This window comes from Pan paniscus, chromosome 2 (genome assembly GCF_029289425.2).
Source record: "Pan paniscus chromosome 2, NHGRI_mPanPan1-v2.0_pri, whole genome shotgun sequence".
NCBI classification, from domain to species: Eukaryota; Metazoa; Chordata; class Mammalia; order Primates; family Hominidae; genus Pan; species Pan paniscus.
In genome coordinates, this window is record NC_085926.1 from 108184899 (window position 1) to 108207289 (window position 22391).

General features: G+C 33.3%; 1 long non-coding RNA gene across 1 annotated transcript; it reads right to left on the bottom strand.

The window, feature by feature from the left end:
- Nucleotides 1–1074: 1074 nt before the first annotated feature.
- LOC117979726 (uncharacterized) lies at nt 1075–14921 on the bottom strand. The gene is made up of 4 exons (XR_008625024.2): nt 13759–14921; nt 9342–9454; nt 6899–7060; nt 1075–1616 (listed from the first exon to the last, which is right to left on the bottom strand). It is a non-coding gene; the product is annotated as an uncharacterized LOC117979726 (long non-coding RNA).
- Between the last annotated feature and the right edge of the window lie 7470 nt (nt 14922–22391).

Here is a 22391-nt window from a genome sequence, read left to right on the forward strand (position 1 = left end):
GTTGTCACCATAATGACAGCTGGACAGAGAGGTAAGGTAAAACAAAATAATTTCTGTTGCTGCAGCTGGTCCAAATATTGTAATTGATATTCATTTTCCTTCTGTATTACGACTCTATATTTCCCTCGTCTTAGACCAGCACCACAGCTGGCCTGAATTGCTTGTTTGCCTCTAGAACTACTGTTCTACTAGAACTAGAAGGCTTCTCCCAAGGATTTGAATCCTTAATTTGCTGGCCTCTTGGGCTATTTACTTTAATCACTGGGCACAGAAAGACCAAGCCATTTCCCAATGAATTTCTTGTATTCTAGGCATAACCTTCCCTACTCCCATTTCATAGAAGTAAACTTATTTCCTGATGATGGCTAGAAGTAACTACTTCCTCCGCCTGCTAGTACAGTTAGTACCAGTAACATGAAGAGTCCCAAAAGACCAGGGAGCAGTTACAACTTCAAGTTCAGTGGAGCCCTTACTATGTATTTTAGCTGAGTTATTTCTGCTGAAAACCACCACTTGTAAACAAGCAGAGCCTAAGGTAATTGAAATTAGGTAATTGAAAGGTAATTGAAAACAAATTGTATATTTTGTTCACCAGAAGTAAAAGTAATAGAGCCAATCCTACTTCCACCTCTTGGTCCACACATTCAATCTATAGAGCACAAAATACCATATATCAGCTGATAGTCCAATGCATATACTGCATCCTGAAAAGCAGTGCTCTAATCTGGAGAGTATAATCCCTAATCTGATGCACTGTCTGAGCCTTTAACAAACCGTACCATTGGTCAACTACTTCTGATTAATAGGTTGTATGATAAGACTGGTGTATCCCATGGCTGTACACCCATTATGGCTCCTTATTTTTTATAAATGTGTATAATCCTTTGCAGGAATATTGTGTGGAATATCATTTTAATAGACCAGCTATGATGTAAATTCATGATTATTTGGGCTGCTAGTGATGCTAGCAGTTGCACTGTGGACAGGAAAGACAAGCCCATATCCATGGTAAGAGGTAATTCAAATATCACCTGTTCCCTCTAAGAAATGGTCCAATATGATTTAATTGCCACCAAAGAAATGATTGTGTATTTAGGAATGATGCTATATAAATTGTTCAGCATTAGTCTCTAGGGCACAAAGTTGGTCATTCGGAGGTGTGATTAACTCATCAGGGATCTGAGTTTAAAGAGAACTAATCGTGGTGGGTTCATATACGTTTTCTGCCTTTGTTTCCAGGGTTGCTCTGTTCACTGAATCAGCACTGAACAGAAATAGATGACTGAGCAGAAATAGACTTATATCCATAAGATGAGTCATTCTAGTAATCTAAAATATTTTTAGAATTTCTTCCGTGTTATAGACTCATTAATAGTCACATGCTCTCTGGCTTTTCTCATAGATGTGTCCATATACATTTTCTTGAGAGCTTCTTGTCCCTGGTTTTCAAATATTTTACCTTCTAGAACCTTGATCAATCAGCAAAAGCCACTCCCTCCTGCTGAGGAGCCTGTGTATACTCATACTTCAAGCCGCTTTTCTCCATGTGATAATCAAGTCTTGCAACTGGAAGACTCTTCCCTTATAATTGTCATTAATACAAGCACTGAGGAGATCTGTAATGACAGAAATAATATATAATAGAATATAGAATATATAGTATTATATAATATATAAATAACATACTTTAATATATTAAAGTATATTATTTAGACAGATAAATGTATCTATGTGCTTGCATTCATGCATCTGCCAATAAATTTTTTAAAAATTGTATGTATTAGTCAATAATTAGAACAATATAGTACACTTATATTTTAACCAGTCCTGATTTTTTTTCCTTTTTTGCAAGTTGATCATATGAATGTCTTCATAAGGTCACAATTTGACTTGAGGAAGAAGCGTAGATACAATAGAACTAAGTAACATGAGAATTTGAGCCACCCAAATATACAACTTACTTGTGAGTTTGGAGCTTATTAGACCCAATTCAAAATATACCATTTGCATTTTCAGTGGTCACTGTGGCTATCTGGTTACATGATCTGATGGATCTTATAATGCCAAGCTCATGGTAGATAACTTTAGTCGCATAGTCATGTAATGTTCCAGGTAAGACACTGACAATGTTGAACTTCATCTGAGCCCTGTGCTTCCAGAAAGTATCAATGATTAAGAAATTTCTCCACTCTTTTGTGTTCTAGGAAACTGTCATCACAAGGACCACGCTGTTCTTGTGTATTCTAAGATAAGATCTGCCTCCACCTTTCCAGAATGTCTCAGATAAAAGAACCATCTCTAACCTTTGTTGCAAATCCCATAAGTCTTACACATGACTCATTGGTCTACCTGTGTCTATTTAATCTCAGGTCTCTTTCTTTTCTTTAAGGCATTCCTTCTTAATGAATGTTTTTCCTATTGCAAGCTCCTAAATAAAATAATCTCCTAAATTGTATGATGCTAAATATATAAAATGTCTTTTATAGCACTTAGTCTTTTTCAGGGCCCTGTTGTATGCCAGGAGCATTTTACAAATTGTGAGTACTTCTTTGATGCATTTTGAAAATATTTCATTATTACAATTAAAAATACTTTTAGATTATTAGTTGGTTTTGATTAAGAATAATGTCAAATTGCATTCACTAAAATTTTTCTACATCTATTGAGATGTTGGTTTTCTACTACTAATGTGATATAAAGTACATGAAAATAGTCCCTATTATTAAAACAACAAAGCATAGGAATATACTTTACTTCATTTTGCAGATTAATATTTTGTTATGTTATTTAATTTGCATGTTTTATATTTTATGTGCTTGCATTCATGCATCTGCTGGTAAATTTTTAAAAAATCTATATGTTAGTCAATTTGGGCTGCTGTAACAAATTACCATATACAGGGTGGCTTAAGCAGCAATCATTTATTCTTCACTGTTCTGGACGCTGGGAAGTCCAAGATTAAGGCACTAGTAGATTCTGCAGCAGGTGTGAGCACTCTTCCTGTTTACAGACAACTATCTTTTCTCATTGCATTCTCATGAGGCAGAGATAGAAAGACTCATGTCCCTTTCTCTTTTATAAGGGCATTAATCCCGTCATGAGGGCTCCACCCTTATGACCTAATTGCCTTCAAAGGCCTCTACTTCTTAATATCATTACATTGGGGATTAGGATTTCACCATATGAATTTTGGGAGGACACAAACATTCAGTCTATAGCATCTTAACAGAATTCTTTATCAGAAAAACTGTATTAGAGTCATTTTACTAGATTCACAAAATCAATTGTGAAGTGTACCATGCTTTAAATGCTCTGAAATATTAGTATGATTTGGAAATTATCAATATTCTGAAATTTTGAAAAAATTAATGAAACTGAATCTTATTTGTATTTTTTATTTGGTAAATACATCTTTAACGTAATTACATTTTAATCATATCATTTGCTATCATATTTCAATCCAAATAAACATGTATTTTATAAAACATAAGATATTTTAGTAAATTAAAAACAGTTTTTAGTGTGTATTTGCATACTATTTTCTTATTAATAACTACATATGTGTGTATGTGTATATATATATTTCTATATATAGATTTAGATATCCCTTTTCTTAGAGTTATTTCTTTGTATTTTCATCTTTATCTCCAAGAATTATGGCTACAAAACATAGTATGAGTATTATGGATCTTACAATGTAATGATCATAATATGACTGACACCTTGGGCAGTGCAGGGAGAGAAAGGAAGAGAGTGTCAAATAAGCTATTTTTAACCATTCTTTCTTAGGTCTAGATTTTGCATAAAATATTTTGAGTAGTTTAAAGATATAAATTAAAATTCTTAATGCTTTTTATAATCCTTATATTAGAGACTTCTAAAGCAATACATATCTGATATTCATAAATTCCTTCAGCAAGAAGAAAAATTTATCTATTTAAAATCTAACTTCTCTCTCCTGAGTCCTCTCCCTCACTCACTTTGGGGAAGTATGGGTAGTGCCAAAATTATCTCAGGATGGTTGACAATAAAACCATCCATTCCATTGAAAGGTAAAGGCTATTCTTCTGCAGAGCTGCAGCCTAATATTTTAGACTTGATCAAAATCCCACGAGATTGCTGCAGTCATATATTCCGTATATGGGACAACAATGGTGCAACCTAAATTGGTCAACATAAAGATCAGTCTATCTTTCTCACACTGCTCATTGAGGTTCAAATAACTTGAGTGTTCATTCTCATTCACCGATCGTTTTGTTATGGAAAAATATGCACTAGTATGCTAACACTGATTTGGGGCTTAGAGATTGTTTCATTAGCTTTGATTTTTATTATTTCTATCTTCTATTTTTTGTGATTATTGTATATTACTTGTGTATCACAACAGTAAGAAGAGATATAAAATGAACAAAATACTACTAGAAGTGTATCTGCTAAAATGTTTCCAGAAATTTTATCTGAAAAAAATTGAATTATTGATGATTTTTTTCTCTCCTTTGTCAATATTTTTAGTACGTCTAAAAATAGTAAAGTAAGAAAAAAGTACATTTAAAAAAAAAGAGCTGTAAGAAAGCTATCAAGATGGAATGAATGGAATAAAGTTGCTATGGTGGATGGGCAAAGAATAATATCCCACTTGACTCTTGACACTAACCAGCAGCCTTTCTACTCCAAAAATTTTTAAATTTCGTCTACCCTGGGTTTTTACTCATGATTTCAAGTGTTAATGCCTTATTTTATTTTGGCTTTGAATATCGGTGTTGTTTTTCCTAAGATTTACCTTTATTATTTGCATTCACTGTTTAGAATATCAAGCTCTCAAACTCTGCTCATTTGATGGATATTCCCCTTTTCCAATTTATTTACCATTGACATTTTACAACCTTCTGAGATAAGGATGAAGCTTTCACACTCCCAGTTAGCAATTGCGCAATCTTGTTATAAATAATCCCAAATACATTATGAACTATGAGCTAGTGGAAATAAATAGTAGAGTTTAAACCAATATTTAAACTATAAACTGGCAATGTTTACAATAATGCATCAGAATAAGTAAGAAAAATGGTAAAATCACTGATGTACAACTAGGTATGGCAAACTGCTTCTTTAAATGTGTACTTAAGAAGTGGTTAACTGGGCTGTTTTCATGTACTGAAGAATATGGGTCAATTAAAGAGAAATTAACTGTTTTCTAAAATCAATAAATTATGAAATGATGAAGAAATATGTTGTAGTGTCCTCCATGGGCACATTAATGCTTTCCTAGAGACGGCATAATTGCTTTGCTCAATTATTCAAAGAAAAGATTGGAATACCTCCTTTGAAAGGAAACCAAATTAGAACTGTGTCAAACTTCACAGCAGCCAGTCCTCAGGGGCTCTTGCACAATAGTCACTCCATGGATTCTTAGAGTGTTCCATTTGCAGCAGTCAAATTAATTCCATTTAGGGATCTTTCAGAAATAAAAAATTAGTGCTCATGTATTTCCACAATTTTGACTATTAGATTGCCTTGATATATACGTGGGGTTAGAAATTATCACCAGATTGGTCTCTTTCTGAGCATAATTTACTTCTTGTCTTTTACGTGGCTTGGGCAAAATACATACATACATATATAGATAGATATAGATATAGATATAGATATAGATATAGATATAGATATAGATAATTTGTAGGTCAAGTGAAGATCTCAGACAAAATCAAGCACTTTTATGGACTGGATCTACTTCCAGATTTACTTTTTCTAGCCTGACTACTAAAATTGTAATGTAAGGACAGAGACGAGGCGCCCTTTCTAGGTTCTTAGCTGTAGCAAGACTAGCCATGTCTTTATTTGTTGTTGTCTTTTGGTTCTTGTTTGTTTTGTTTTTACGCAGGACTTAACTGAAAATAACAAAGGCTTTTTGTGGGATTAAATGAAACCTATCCTATAATTATACATTTTACATAATTACACTTTAAGAGCCACAAAGGGTAAAGAAGGGGCTACCAGTCAGTTTCTATTTCCTCTTCAAGAAGAGCTAATTCCAGGGAGATCAAAATAACTGTTTTTTTTTCTAGATTTCCTTTTTTCCTTTTTTTCAGTTGTATTGGTGTATAATTGACTAATGGAAATTATAGTTTTAAAGTGCACAACTTGATGTTTGATATATGTATATATGTATTCTCGGTGAAATGATCAATATAATCAAGCTAATTAACAATTCCATCACCTCATTTAGTTACTTATGTGTGTGATGGGGAGGGGTGTGTGTGTGTGTAGAGGTGTGAGACCACTTACAATGTACTCTCCTAGCAAATTTCAAGTGCATAACACTGTATTGTTAACTTTAGTCACCATGCTGTGCATTTTATCTCCAAAACTTATTCATCTGGATAACTGAAACTTTATACCCTTTGACCAACATCTTCCCATTCTCCACCCCTCACCCCAAACTCTGGCAACCACCATTCCTCTCCGTGCTTCTGTGAATTTGTCTATTTTAGATTCTACACAATGTCACTGCGCAAGTGATATCGTGCAGTATTAGTGTAGAATTTCTTATTCAGACCTTTCAAGTAATTTTCCAACATGCTCCAAGAATACTAGTTTCTAACTTCAGAGCCTTATTTGTAGACTCAAAATTTTATGTTCTTTTTAAATTTTTTTTTAAAGATAGTCTTTCAGGTCTGAGTCGTCTTCATTTAATTTCTATGGAAGCTTTGGCTTTCTTTCCTTTTATAAACTCAGCAAAAGAGTGGCTTTATCGATGATGGGAATGGTGCTTCAGTTCTATGTCTCTCTCTACTACCTGAGTAATAATTGTTATAATGTTCTCCCTTGCTTTGGTCATAACTTTGTAATAACTGTGGTGTTAGGGTGGTTATTTTAAATTCACACTACAGAGGCAGAATACCTTTTTATTTAGAATACCAGCTGAAAGTCTCTTCCCTCATTGGGGAGTGTCTTGACTTAAATATCATTCCTCGTGGCAGCAACTCAGGGTGTTGTTTTCCAGTCATTTCACATCTGTGGTGTTGTGAGACACCGGTCTCTGCTCCTTGCTGAGGAGTAGGGCCTGTTGGCCAAAAATGAGTTGAGGAAACCAAAAGCACAGCCAAGTTCAGATGAATAAACAGTCACAGCGCCAACTAGCTCTGAGAAACATTACCTAATGATAAAAACAAGCTGTGAACAAGCCAAGAGGCAGTCCTAACACAGCAAGCCATCAGCTGCATCTGGGATTTTAGTTATAATAGAGTGTGTTCTTAATAGCTATGGTTAATAGGGACATGGAGAGAATGAATGCAATGCATGTGATGGGGAGGGTAAAAGAATGCCAATCTGATTTGTCCTATTTCTGTGAGTCCTGACTGATGCACTGAGATGGGTTTGAGTAAGCTGTTAGGGGCATCAGAGAACTTGGCGTTAAGGACCTGGGAAAAACAGAAACTAGCAAAGCATGCTGATAGGTTAAGTAATAAAAGTTCTTAAAATATAAGTACTTTTCCGATGTTCTAGTAGTGGCTCTTCAGTTGTGAGAATCAGAAAGACGTAACTCCAGAAAAAAAATAAGATGACTACTATAAAAAAATGAATGCAATTCATAGAATCCAAAGCGATGCAAAAACGTACAGCTGGATTTCTTGGTATGTTAATTTGGAAACCATGAAGCTGGGCTATATTTTTCATCCCTCAGGGCCACATGTTACTTCTCTGCCTTCCAAATTGCACATAAAAGGTAAAACAAATAACTCTGGGCCTTCTGTCTCTTCCTCCACTGCTTTGCAAAGCCATGTACTCCATCCTATATTTATTAACTGACATAACATATATGAGTTTATTAGGAAAAATGGAGTTCTATTGATTTAAAACTTCTAAAAATGCAAACTAGTTGCACATAAGAATCATCTGAATGAGAAAACAGAATTTCCTAGGGTATAGGAAAACTTTATTTTAAAATTCACTATAAATCATCATTTAGAAACCATTATAGTAGCTTGTGGGTAATATTTTTTTCTGAATATTTTCAGAGAAATTGTTTAATAAATTTTCATTTTTATACTAAGAGCATAGAAATGCTTCTCTCAGTAGAGATTAAGGGACTGTTAGTTTATGACATTGGTATATTGGGTGATGGTAACAAAGAAGAGAAATAAATGGATGCAAGAGACCTGAATCCTTCATGACACTCTTTCACAGGGGGAGAGTTTCTCATGGATGCAAGCCTATTGGAATCATGTAGTAGAGCAAGCTTTTATACTTTGTGGTGTAAAAGACTATCACTGCTAGGGTCCTATTAACCAATTTATGCCTGAGGTTGCAATTTTTTGAATGTTTGCAATCAGGCCTTGGCGATGACCTTGAGCAGTAGGATATAAATAATTCCCATATGCTCAGCGTTCCAATAATGGAACACTAGGAATAAATTGCTAACGAAAGTCTATAATTTAACTGGTTTGTGGTGGTATCTTGTTAATGGTATATATATAAACATACATATATATGTGTGTGTGTGGAGATACGTATATTATATATATAATTTTTTTTTTTTGAAACGCAGTCTCACTCTGTTGCCGGGGCTGGAGTGCAGTGGTGAGATCTTTGCTCACTGCAACCTCTGCCTCTCGGGTTCAAGCGATTCTCCTGCCTCAGCCTCCTGAGTAGCTGGGGTTACAGGATGTCCAGTTAATTTTTTGTATTTTTAGTAGAGATGGGGTTTCACCATGTTGGCCAGGCTGGCCTTGAACTCCTGACCTCGTGATCCGCCCACCTCGGCCTCCCAAAGTGCTGGGATTACAGGCTTGAGCCACCGTGTCCGGCCAATATTTTTAAAGCTACTCTGTAGTTGAGAATCATTGTATTGGAGTTCAAACATATAAAGTTCCTCTAGTATTTTGCAAACTTCAATTTGACTTCATTTTTTGTCATCCACAAAGCACCTGTTCAGTGAATTACACTCATTTTATTTTTGAAGCTGATTATTCATATACAACTTTTTTATCTTTACCATATTTGGAAGTTCTACAATGAAATAAGTAATAACATGACAAAAGTGTAATCAATATTTTAATATATATTTTAGGAAGCCCAATATATTTTATTTCTTAACTGACCCCAACAACTGCACCATTCTTACTTCCCACTTCTTCTAAAAAAAGAGGGGAATATAATTTACATTAATATAGCAAATTGAATTTTTGACCATTTCTTTCATTTTGTCTTAATTGTCTATCATTGCAAAAGATTTGGCTGGCAGCTGGAATCTGTTGATTAATGTGCAACACCGCTAGCATTATTACCCACATTTCAATATTGCGTGGCTTTTTAAATAAGAGTAATAGTTGTAAAAGTTTTACCTCTTAATAATGATTGAATGCAGATAACTCCAGACTGTCCAGAATTTCTCAGAGTTCACGAGATGAGGTGAAATGAATCTACCGTTATTATTAACAGCACCTAGAATCGCCATCTACAATTATGAATCAGTAATGCGGAATGGTTAAGAAAATAAACTCTTACGTTGGATGTATGTGGCCAACTTCTAGCTCTATCATTTAAATTCTCTTGTCCCTAAACATTTTTATTATCTCAGTATCTCACATTTTTCTCCTATAAAATTAGGGTAATGGCAATCATCTCATTCAAAAGATAAATAGTATACAGACATAGTGAGTGCTCAATGAGTTAGTTATTATTTGATGAATAGTACTGATGTGGATTTCTTTCATATTCAGGTTAGACCTACGTGAAATACTCTAACACCTTAATTGAAATACTATCTTCAATGAATCCTTTTTTCTCTTTTTCATGTCAAGGAATGTAATTCATCAACATATATTTCCACATATATAGCATTTCTATATATGTGCTTTGCAATTTATTAAGCATCTTCAGTGTGTTAAGAGTTGGTAATGTCATCAGAGACTCTGCACCTATTTAACCAAAATCATATACAAAGACCTCAAATAATGTTTGTAGCTTTAATTTTCCTATTTGAAATGCCCCCACTGCAATATATTGAAATTATGTAAATAAATTGAGCTCAAGAACCCGCTGGCACCTGGAAAGGTTTATATCAATGTGTTCAGAATGGTTATGTTGTGGAGAATGTTATGGGTATTTTAAGTTTTCTTCTTTTGTCTTATGTTTATCTTCTGAATATTCTTAAATAAATTATTTTTAATTAGTAACGTATTACCTTCACTTGACATTGTAATTTTTTTTTATTATAATGCCACCTAAATGGTCTCTGTAAAGTGATTAAAAGCACATAATTTTTAAATGTAAATAGTATTTACACTTACAGTAAATTTTAAACTAATAGAAAATAGTACATTAATCCAAACAAGAGTGTGCAGCCAGGTAGAATATAATTAATAGAAAATGAAAATATTATATATAGTTATCTGTTAAAAGCATAGCCTTATAATTTACCATATAATACATAAAGCCCTTCTTTACTGCTAATAGAATTCAGTGCAGTATTTATTAACCTCATCAAAATCTCACTGTCCATCTAAATGAAAGAAATAATAATAAGCTTACATAATCCCTTTTTCTTTGTCCACCTAAATATATTTTTTGAAATTCTGTTGAAAAAAGTAAAAACAACTGTTTGGGAGCTTAGATATAGATCTTGATATTAATTTGATATATATCCAGTGAATATACTAAGAGCTAATTTAATGTTCAAAGTTTGAAGGGACAATGTCTTGTGAGTATGAAAACTTAAAATGCTCAACCAAAGATTTAAAAATAATCTTATGTCTGAGCACAGAATTTGGGGGGAGACATAACACCTAAAAGCTGTCACTAGGCTCTTTTTAGGACTTTGATTTTATCACATGAAGTGGACATTTGTTCCAAATTAATTGCTTCTTTCAGTTTTTATTCAATGCCGGTGTATTTTATGTCTCCCTTGCTTTCAGGGTTTAAAAACGGTGAAAAGTATAATAGACTACTTTGGATAAGATTCAAACCTTTTGGCAGACTCCTAAGTAACAAGAGCCAGTACTTAATCAAATAGTATATTTTAGTCCCCACTTTTTTTTTTCAAGCTTTGAATCAATGTTGTTTAATCTAACTGCCCATCCATCTCTTGTGTAAACTTTTATTGCTTTTTAAGTGATAATATGTTGTGAAGAAAATAGAACCTATCAGTAATATATATGCTCTTTTCTTAGAGTATTTCTATTTCCAAAATTTATTTCTTCTCATGTCAATATTTTCCATTGTGCCATAGAAAGCAAACTGTGAAATAGTTTTCTCTTTTTTTATCCACACTATGAACGCTTTTCAAAGTTAATCTTTGAGATATTTCTTAAAATAAACATTTTATTACAGGTAAGATTTTTTTGTCTGAATATTTATATATATGTATTCTTGGACTATATATACATATATATGCATATGTGTATGTCTTTAAAAATATGCTAATTTCTATTTTTCACATCTCTAAACCTGATTTTTTAACCAACAGGCACATTTCCTGTTTCAGATAGAGATATAGTATAGACAGGGTGAGATGAAGCAGAAAAGCTTCACAGATGCTTGTCAGGACTCAAAACTTTTGGTATAAAAAAATGTCAGTTTTGGTATTGCAATCCCAAGGACATGAGGTCCACTGTGATTAATCACATGACTATCTCTTGTAGTATCCTGCTGGGATACTGTTTCCACAGTATTGAAAGGGAAACCTAGCAAAGGTCTTCAGACGAAATCTGTACAAAGTCTAATGATATATTTTTTCTTATAATAAAATTCATCCACATGTATCTCCCAAACAAATCCTATGCCTACTTTATATTGATTATGAAGTATTGCTAATCATTTAACACAATTTAGGAGAGTTATTTTAACATAGACACAATTTTTTCTGCTTATTACATTTATGTTGCCTACCGAAGAATTAATAATGAATTAAATTGGGAAGAGATTGGTTCATTTTAGTGAAAAATGTTAAAGCCCAAGATGTAAGCCTATTTCTAAAGTACTTTATTGAATCCATGTATTTGTCTGTGAGGTTAAAAGTACATATATATAAGTTATTTAGATAATCATGAGCTTCAATATTATTTTCTACTGAGGTCTTGTGTAAGTATGCTCATAATTCCTATCAAAAGTTTGGAATTGATAATAGTGCTTATAATACTATATACTCTTCAGGTAGAATACATGAGTGAAAAGATAATATCTATATTCTATAAGTGTATTCTCAATATTACTGCACGGTATAAATCAACTATGACAAAGTAAAGGTCACTAAAGCACAGCATCTGAACCAATACAAAACTGCTTTCAACTATTGTGACTGAAAATGATGCACCAAATCATAGATTTCAAAACTGCTTGCCAAAATAAATAGTTTGTGCCTGAGCTGGGTCAAATTCACTATCTCCAATAATTTCTAACAAAAAGTACATTTAGAAATCTGATTCTTTGACAAACGAAAGTTGAAATTCTTTCTTTTATAATTTAGCAATCATTTCAATCCTAAATATACTGTTGATCCTAATTAAACCAAGCACACAATATGCAAATAATTCCATATTTAAATGCAATTAGTAAATTAAACCACCTCATAAACATAAAGCACTCATTATATATATATATAAAAAAATTTTTTTTGAGACGGAGTCTTGCTCTGTTGCCTAGTCTGGAGTGCAGTGGTGCAATCTCAACTCACTGCAACCTCAATCTCCTGGGTTCAAGCGATTCTCCTGCCTCAGCCTCCTGAGTAGCTGGGATTATAGGCACATACCACATGCCTGGCTAATTTTTGTATTTTTAGTAGAGATGGGATTTCACCAGTAGGCTGGTCTTGAACTCCTAACCTCAGGTGATCTGCCTGTCTCGGCCTCCAAAAGTGCTGGGATTATAGGCATGAGCCACCATAGCCAGCCAATTTACATAATTTTAAAAATTGGTATGTACCTTTTATAGAGAATTATTTTCAAATTACTACAGTAGAATATATGACAATAATATAATATTACTAACTATATGTAATATATATAATATATAATGCTAACTATAATTGTGCATTGTGATAGTCACTGGTGTCTTAGGTGCTTTATGTAATTTAATCTCACAAAGAACACATAGAAAACATTTTAATTTCTATTTTCTGTGAAGAAATTAAGACTTAGAGAATTTAAAGAACTTGCACAAGGGTATATAAAAGTTTGGATTCAAGATTTGAATTACCTGTCCTTAAAACTACCTACCTAAATAACTGATTAAACCCATCTTATGGCCACAGTCCCCTCTAGAAACTATCTTCTCCTCTAATTCCACTTAAAAAGATAATTTTCCAAGAGACTTTTTTATAAAGCCTCATTTTCAATTATTTTAAAAATGTTTATTTATAAAATATAAACAGACAAAGAAATATGAAACATAATATAAAGGAAGACTAACACATTGCATTACATGATAATATACATAGTAATACAAATACTGATAGCAACAACACCAAACTCAAAGGACAAAACATTACAAATGGAAATAAGGCTCCATATAAATGTGTCCTTGATCACAGTACCTTTCCTATACCTACTCCAGAGATACCTGGACTGCTAAATTTGGTGTTTGATAGCATGTATGCTCTTATGGTATTTCTACATTATGCTGGTTTTTTCCTCTGGGGAGTAGACACCAAAGTAGAGTTAGAAGGAAGTGTAATAGTCAAATTAGGGTTAACACTTATGAAACATAAAGAGAGAGAGCAGGAAAAGGTCAATTATTACAACATCGCATTTTCTTCAGAATTACCTTGGCTATCCGTATTTGACATTTGCATGTCTTCTTTGGTAAAATGTCTATTCAGATGTTTTGCACTTTTTAAATTGAGATTTCACTTTCTTATTGTTAGCTTCAAGTGTTCTTTCTTATATATTTTGAATGTAAGTCCTGTGTTAGTCCATTCTCACACTGCTTTAAAGACATAACTGAGACAGGGTAATTTAGAAAGAAAATAGGTTTAACTGACTCACAGTTCCACAGGCTGTACAGGAAGTATGGCTGGGGAGGCTTCAGGAAACTTACAATCATAGTGGAAGGGTAAAGGAGAAGCAAGCACCTTCTTCAGATGGCAGAACAGGAGAGAAAGAGTGAAAGAAGAAGCACTACACACTTTTAAGCAACTAGATCTCATGAGAACTCATTCACTATCAGAAGAACAGCAAGGAGGAAGTATGCCCCCATGATTCGATCACCTCCCACCAAGCCCCTCCCCTGACACATGGGGATTACAATTCAACATGAGATTTGGGTGAGGACACAGAGCCAAACCATATCATTCCATCTCTGGCCCCTCTCTTACCTCCTGTCCTTCTCATATTCATGCCTTCCAAACAGTCCCCCAAAGTCTTAACTTATTCCAGTATTTACTCAAAAGCACAAGTGCAAAGTCTGATCTGAGACAAGGCAAGTCATTTCTGCCTATGAACCTGTAAAATGAAAAACAAGTTAGTTGCTTCCAATATACAATGCAGGCACAGGAATATTGGGTAAATATTCCCATTCCAACAGGGATAAATTGGCCAAAACAAAGGGGCTAGATGCCCTATGCAAGTCCAAAACTCAGCAGGGCAGCATTAAATCTTAAAGCTCCCAAATAAGTACCTTTGTCTCTGTGTCTCACAACCAGGGCATGCTGATGCAAAGGGTGGGCTCCCATAGCCTTGGCAAACACCACCACCCCTGTGGCTTTTCAGGGTACAGCCTGCTCCCAGATGCTTTCATGGACTGGCATTGAGTGTCTGAGGCTTTTCCCAGGTGCACAGTGTAAGCTTTCAGTGGATTTACCATTCTGGTGTCTGGAGGACGGTGGCCCTCTTTTCACAGCTCCACTGGGCAGTGCCCCAGTGGGGACTCTGTATGTGGGCTTCAAACCCACAATTCCCTTCTCCATGGCTGGGGAGTCCTCAGGAAAATTACAGTCATGGTGGAAGGGCCAAGGTGAAGCAAGCACCTTCCTGACATGGCAGAACAAGAGAGTGAACAGGGAAGTGTTGCACACTTTTAAACAATCAGATGCTGTGGTTCTCATGCACTACCAGGAGAACAGCAAGGGGGAAATCCATTCCCATAAGTGATTCACCTTTCACTAGACCCCTCCTCCAACATGTGGAGATTACAATTTGACATGAGATTTGGGTAGGGACACAGAGCCAAACCATATCAAGTCCCTTAACAGATACATGTTCTGCAAGGACTTTCTTCCAGTCTACAGCTTGTCTTTTAATTCTCTCAACAGTGCTTTTTGTAGTACATAAGTTTATAATTTTAATAAAGTCTAATATATCAATTTTTCTTTCATGGATAAAGATTTTGGTGTTGTATCTAAAAACTCCATGAAAAATCCAAGGTTACCTAGATTTTTACTGTATTGTTTCTACATGTTTTCATAGTTTTGGATTTTAAATTTTGTTTCTCCAGTTTGAGTTAATTTTTCTGAAAGATGTGAGGTAGAAGTCTAGTGTCATGCTTTTGTAAACAGATGTCCAATTTTTTGGAAAATTATATTTTTCCATTGAATTGCCTTGCTCATATGTCAAAGATAGACTGGCTATATGTGTAGGAATCTGTTCTGGTTCGTTGATCTATGTGTCTATCTTTTGCCATTACCATGCTTGTCTTAGATACTTAACTTTATAGTAAGTCTTAAAATATGGTAGTGTCAGTCCTCTCCAGCTTTTATTTTACATCACTATTGGGTTGGCTGTACTATGTCTTTTTCCTTTCCGTATTAACTTTACAATGACTTTGTCAATATCCCCAATATGACTTGATGTATTATTGGTGGGGTTTGTGTTGTATCTGTAGATCAAGATGGAAAGCATTGACATATTAACAAATTGTTTTTACCAATATATGAACATGGAATATCTTCATTTAGATTTTCTTCATTTTGTTTCATCAGAGTTTTATAGTTTTTATAGACTTTTTTAGATGTATAACTAAATACATCATTGTAAGTGCTATGTTATTTAAAAACTCAAATTTCAGTAATCTATTGCTGGTATATATGGCAAAAATGACTTTGTTATATTAATGTTTTATTTTTGATTTTGATAAACTCATATATTAGTTCTAGGTGGGTTGTTTTGGGATTTTGGGGGGTCAGTTTTGGGGAATTTTTATATACATAATCATTCATTGGCAAACACAGGCAGTTTTGTCTTCCTTTCTAATCTTCATACCTTTATTTTACTTTCTTATCTTATTGCATTAGCTAGAACTTCCAGTAGGATATTAATTAGGAGTGGTGAAAGAAGACATCCTTGCTTTGTTTCCAGTCTTAGGGAAAACCATCCAGTATCTCATCACAAAGTCTCATATTATTTCTAGGCTTTGTAGGTGCTTTTTAGAAAATGATGAATAGTTTTTCTAGCATTAATTTGCCAAAAATTTTTATTGTGGGTGGTGTTGGATATAGTCAAATCTTTTTCTGCCTTAATAATATGAACATACAATTTTGGTTCTTTACCATGTTGTTGTGGTAAGTCCATTAATTAATTTTCAAATGTTGAATTAGCTTTGCATACCTGGAATAAAGCTCAGTTTGTCATAAGGCGTAATTCTTTTTATACATTATTACATACAATGTACTAATATTTTCTTGAGGATTTACATATATATATATTCATGAAAGATATTGATGTGTAGTTTTCTCTAATTGTGTTGTCTTTATTTAGTTTTGGTATTAAGATAATGCTGACCTCATTGAATGAGATAGGAAATATTCCTCTACTTATATTCTCTGAAAGTGATTTGGGGAATCGATATCACTTCCTATTTATACATTTGATAGAATTTGCCAGCAAAAATATATAGGCCCATGCTCTATATTTTATGATATTATTAATTATTGATTCAATTTATTTAATAACTACTGTCCTGTTGAGATTATCTATTTCTCTTATGGGAGTTTTGGTAGAGTGGTTGAAGAAATTGATTCATCTATGTTATGATATTTATGATATATGTGGGATAGAGTTGTTCACAGTATTCCTTATTATCTTTTAATATCATGAAATCAGTAGTAATGACCACTCTTTCATTTCTAATATTTGTAATTTGTGTCTTCTCACTTTTGTTTGGTTAGCCTGGCTAGAGTTTTATCAATTTAATTTCAAAAAAAGCTTCAAAACAATTTATTAATACATTTCAAAAACCTAGTTGCATTTCATTGTTTTTCTCTATTGATTTACTGTTTTTAATTTTATTGTTTTCTGTTCTAATTATTTCTTCTGTGTTTCTTCTACTTCCTTTAGTACTACATTCTTTTCTTTAGTTTCCTTAGAAGGAAGCTGTGTTATACATTTAGAGTTTTTGCTTTTTCTCATATGTGTATTTAATAGCATAAATATTTCTTTAAACACGACTTTCACTCTTCTAACAAATTTTAATAATTTCTATTAATTTTTATTTAGTACAACATTCTTAAAATTTATTTGAGAGATTTTTGACCCGTTTTTATATAAAGTATGTTGTTTTATCCTTAAATATTTGGAAATATTCCAACTATCATTCATTTACTGATTTCTAGTTTAATTCCACTGTGGTCTGAGAGCATACTTTGTACGATTTCTATTATTTTAAATTTGTTAAGCTGTGTTTCATGATTCAGAATGTAATTTATCTGGGTGAATTTCCACATGAGACAGTAAAGAATGTGTATTCTGTTATTGCTTTATGGAGTACCTTATAAATGTCAATTATATCAAGTTGATTGATAGAGTTCTTCAGGTCAACTTTATCCTTACTGATTTTCTACCTCCTTGATCTATCAATTGCTGAAAGAGGAGTGTTAAAGTCTTCAACTGTAGTAGTAAATTTTTCTACATCAGTGTTCAATTCTATCAATTTTTGTCTTTTGATGACCCTAAGAGCTCTTCCTTATATACAGTTTGAGTCTTGCAGTTCTTCCAGCTATAATCCATTTTTATTATACTTTATGCGATGGTAAGTATTAGGTAGTGAAGGAAAGTGCTTTATAATCTTATGATTAAATCTCAGTCCTTTAGTATGCTTGTGTCCCTGGGCTATGTTTCTCACAACAGGTTTGTTGTTGTTGTTTGTCTGTTTTAACTCTCCCCTCCTCCACCACCACACATACCCTTAAGTGAGACAAGAAGGCTAGAAGGGGCTAGAGTTGGGTAAATTGCCTTTTCTGCTAGGTGGCATAAGGCTCTGGAAGAGAAGGGGATTGTTCTTAGCTCTGCATTTTGAGAACTTTGTGAGTTTCCTGAATGTAAAACCCACCAGAATGTGGGGGTTCCCCTAAGATTATGACTTTCAGAGGTTTCTCACTCTCAAGAATGTCCACACTCAGTCTCCACCAACTTGTCTATATTTAAACTTGTCTATATTTAAACATTTCTAACAATTCTGCCTCTAGCAGCATCCTCCCTAGGTAAGTGGATCCCAACTGTATTTCTGTGTATTTGCCTGTCTCTCCAGATTTCAGAGTGGTGATTTGCCCTATAACCTCGGTTCTCTGATGGGCCCAAGAAATGTTAATTTTACATTTATTCATTTCTTCTATTTTGGTAAAAAATGAAGTAATGACTTCCAAGCTTTTTACATGTCACGGCTGAAACCAGAATTCTGTTTGTTTGTTTAGTTTTCAGCATATATGCTAAATATACTTATTAGTTTCTACCTGTTTCATGTTTATTTTTTCAAGAGACCTTACTTTTTAGAGCAGTTTTATGTTCACAGCAGAATTTAGCAGAAATTAGAGAGATTTCCTATATACCCCCTACCCAACACATGCATAGCCTCCACCATTATCAATATCCCCTACCAGAGTGGTACATTTGTTACAACTGATGAGCCTATGTTGACATGTCATTATCACCCAGCTTCTATAGTTTCTATCAGAGTTCACTCACTCTTGGTGTGATATATGTTTTTGAATGTTTCTATACATGGTACATTGTTTTTTATTTCCAATTGTTCATTACTAGTATATAGGAATAAAGTTGATTATAAAAACCCCAGGAGAAATTTTAAAAATGTGGATGTAGCTGATCCACAAAGAAGTTTTTAGAAAATATATGTCTATCAATATGTATCTATAGATATGTACATAAAGAGAAGGGGATTCTCAGAATAAAGAACACCTTATAGATTATCTAATTTAATCTTTACAACTCTGTGAGGAGAGTATAATTATGCCTATGATTATAATTATTATATTCACATTTTGTAGATGATGAGACTATTGCAAAAAACATTAAGTAATGACTAGGTAGTTACAGATAACAGACATGCATTTGTAGTTTCAAATCTCATACATAAGATTTGTTAGATTTGAAGGGCTGACCAAACATTGAAGCATTCCAGCCATAGCTTGGATTTACAATAATAGAAAATATAAGCCTGGAAAAGAGGCATGGCCTGATTCTCTAAGGTTTTAGGATGCCTGAGTAAGAAATTTGGACTTTATTAAATCCAAACTTGGATCCAATGAAACACATTAAAAGTGAGAGTTACTTAAAGCATCTCGGTAGCAAGATTGATCTGACAAAAGAGTACATGATAAATGAGGGCACTGACACAAGACAGACAAGAGTGTAGTTAGTGAAATATTGCAGGCATCATTGGAATGTAGCTTTTGATATGCTATCAGTAGGTGGAACCCACTGGGCTAGAACAATATTTTAGAAAGGATTATAGATTTATATGCAGCAAACTCTCTGTAAGTATATAAATAGAAATTAAAGTGTTATGAACCACAAGTTTCCATTCTCTAGAACACATAATCATTTCCAAGTAGTAACAGAAGAAATGTTTCCCAGAGTAATTTAGAGATTAATTAACAGCTTTATAGAGAATTTACTTTTGTTTTCATCCTTAGAAATATCTGGTATTTGTCAAGGTTATTTAGAAGTCACACAGATAAATATTGGTTTTCTACAAGTACAATTGGATATTCTTAATCCTAGCATATCTTGCTATCTTAATTTTTAAATAATTGGCCTTAAATACCCATTGTAAAGAGTGTTAGCAAATATGCTTTAATGATTTTATTATTATCTACTATATAGGAAATTACTTGCAATGATCGATTCTGAGCATACTAACAAACTACCCCAGAGGTCACAAAACAGAAAGTCAGTTTATTATAGAACAAATTAAAGTTTATTAAAAATATTTAAGATATGAAGTAAGATGCAAGGGAGGAAGGTGGGGCAGGTTAACATGGTTCAGATAGGTTGTGAGTGAGAAAAAATACCTGAAACACAAGTTCTGGATACACAACGTACAAACGTCCTGTCTCTTTTTCTCTCCTCCACCATCCTCTTCCTTTCTAACGATACAATTTTGAGAATAAAAGCCCAAGTATGTTCAAAGGCGCTCATAGACAAAAGTTACTAGGGGCAAAGATACCCATTTCTCTATCAGAGCGATGCAGAGGTAAGTAGCTTGCCAATTAGTTAAATGAATAGTCATGGTTTTATCCACCTTCCTTGGGCAGGACATATCTGGGACTATGATAGGACTATGCTAGGTATTACCATTGGGTGATTTATATAGGGATGAGGTAGCTTTTAGCCTATAGGATGCATTCTCAGTATATGACCTTTCTGTCTTTTTTGATCTTTGTGCAGCACTTCTGTTTTTTCAGCATACATTGAAATTATTCTTTCCATCTTTAGCATGTTCTGTAGTCTATTAATTATTTACTATTTATTTATATTTAGCTCAGCTTATGAATTCTGCCTATATATCATGTGTTAATTATTTATTCATTATCTTCTATTCCAACATACCCTATGAGTTTTGCCTATATCTCATAATCTACCAGCTTATTTATTATCTTTGCTAATTATTTTTTATGAGATACACTCATGTTATTTGTTTTCTTGTTCTCTAGAGCAGAATTAAGTATTTTCCAATGATAAAGCAAACTCATTACAATATCATATACTACTGTTAATATAGCACCAATTTTAAGAATGAGTTTTCTCAGGACATACAACTGCTAAAATATGTAAGTATCTGGACCATTTGTTTACAACAAGTACCAAATAGCTTTAAAATTTCATCCTTGTTAAGCGCTACTTTGGACAAAGAGTTATATCATCTTTTTTATTAGTAAAAAATAGTTATTGATTTCAGTTGTCATCAACTCTTTAAAAATATAATGCATACACTGTGTTACCTGCAATATTTTATCTTTAGAATTTAAGGTTGGACAGTAAAAATAGTTGGTCCCTTGGCCAGTGCAAAACAAAATTCACCAGTCTGAAGCCTAGTTAGTATCTGAGAAACTGTAATATAAAAAAGGCTACAAAGTAGATTTTCTATTCACTTCGACATATTCAGGCATATTTTACACACTAAGTCTACACGTTCCCTCACCCTTGTTTCTGTATTACCTTTTCATAATGCCTCATTCTCTTGATATTTTCAACACAATAAAAGAATTATTGACAACATAGAACTGTGTATTCACTTTAAACTTTTGGAATGATGGCAAAATACAGACTTAAAAAATTTTGAGATATCACTTTCAAAGACAGGGGAAGAACTAAAAGACAGAGTTCAAAAAAAAAAAGAAAAAGAAAGAAATGAAGAAACAAAAGAAGAAAAAGAAGCTAGGTCTGAAATATGAGAAGGTATAATGAGCAACAACAACCAAAATGTGTAAAAAGCATGTGGATTAATGTAAACAATAAGAATAATGCTAAATGTTTGGGGTCAAAACTGTTGGCACACAAATATGAAAGAATCATATCATATAGGCAAAGAAATTTAAAGATATTTTTAAAATATAAATAATAAAAATTCAACATATCACATTTGTTGGATAGATCTAAGCTGTGCTTAGATTGAAATTATAGCTTTAGATGCTCATATTAAAAAATAAAAGAAAATCCTAAAGTTTATGACATATTGTAGCACCTTAAGAAGCTGAGAGAAAGAAAACCAAGTATGAGTATGAAAAGAGAAAATAATAAATATTGAAGGAGAAGCCAGTAGAATAGAAAACAAACAAATAATAGAGAGAATTAACAGCCAAAAATTGATTTTTGAAAAGTTAGTAAAAAAGGGCAACCATTAGACAGCCAGCCAGACAGCCAGAGAACATGAATTATCAATATCAGAAATGATAGAGGGAGTATTAATACAGATTCTATAGACATATCATGAACGAATTTGACAACTCAAATAAATGAACAAATTTCTTGAAAAATTTAAATAATCAAGACCCGACATGATATAAACCAGAAAATCTAGATATTATGTCTGTTATAACAAAAACTTCACACACACACACACACACACACACACACACGCACACACACAGAAAGAGAGAGAGAGAGAGAATTTAAGACCAGATAGGTATTCTGGTGAATTATGTAAAATATTCAAGGAAGAGATATTAC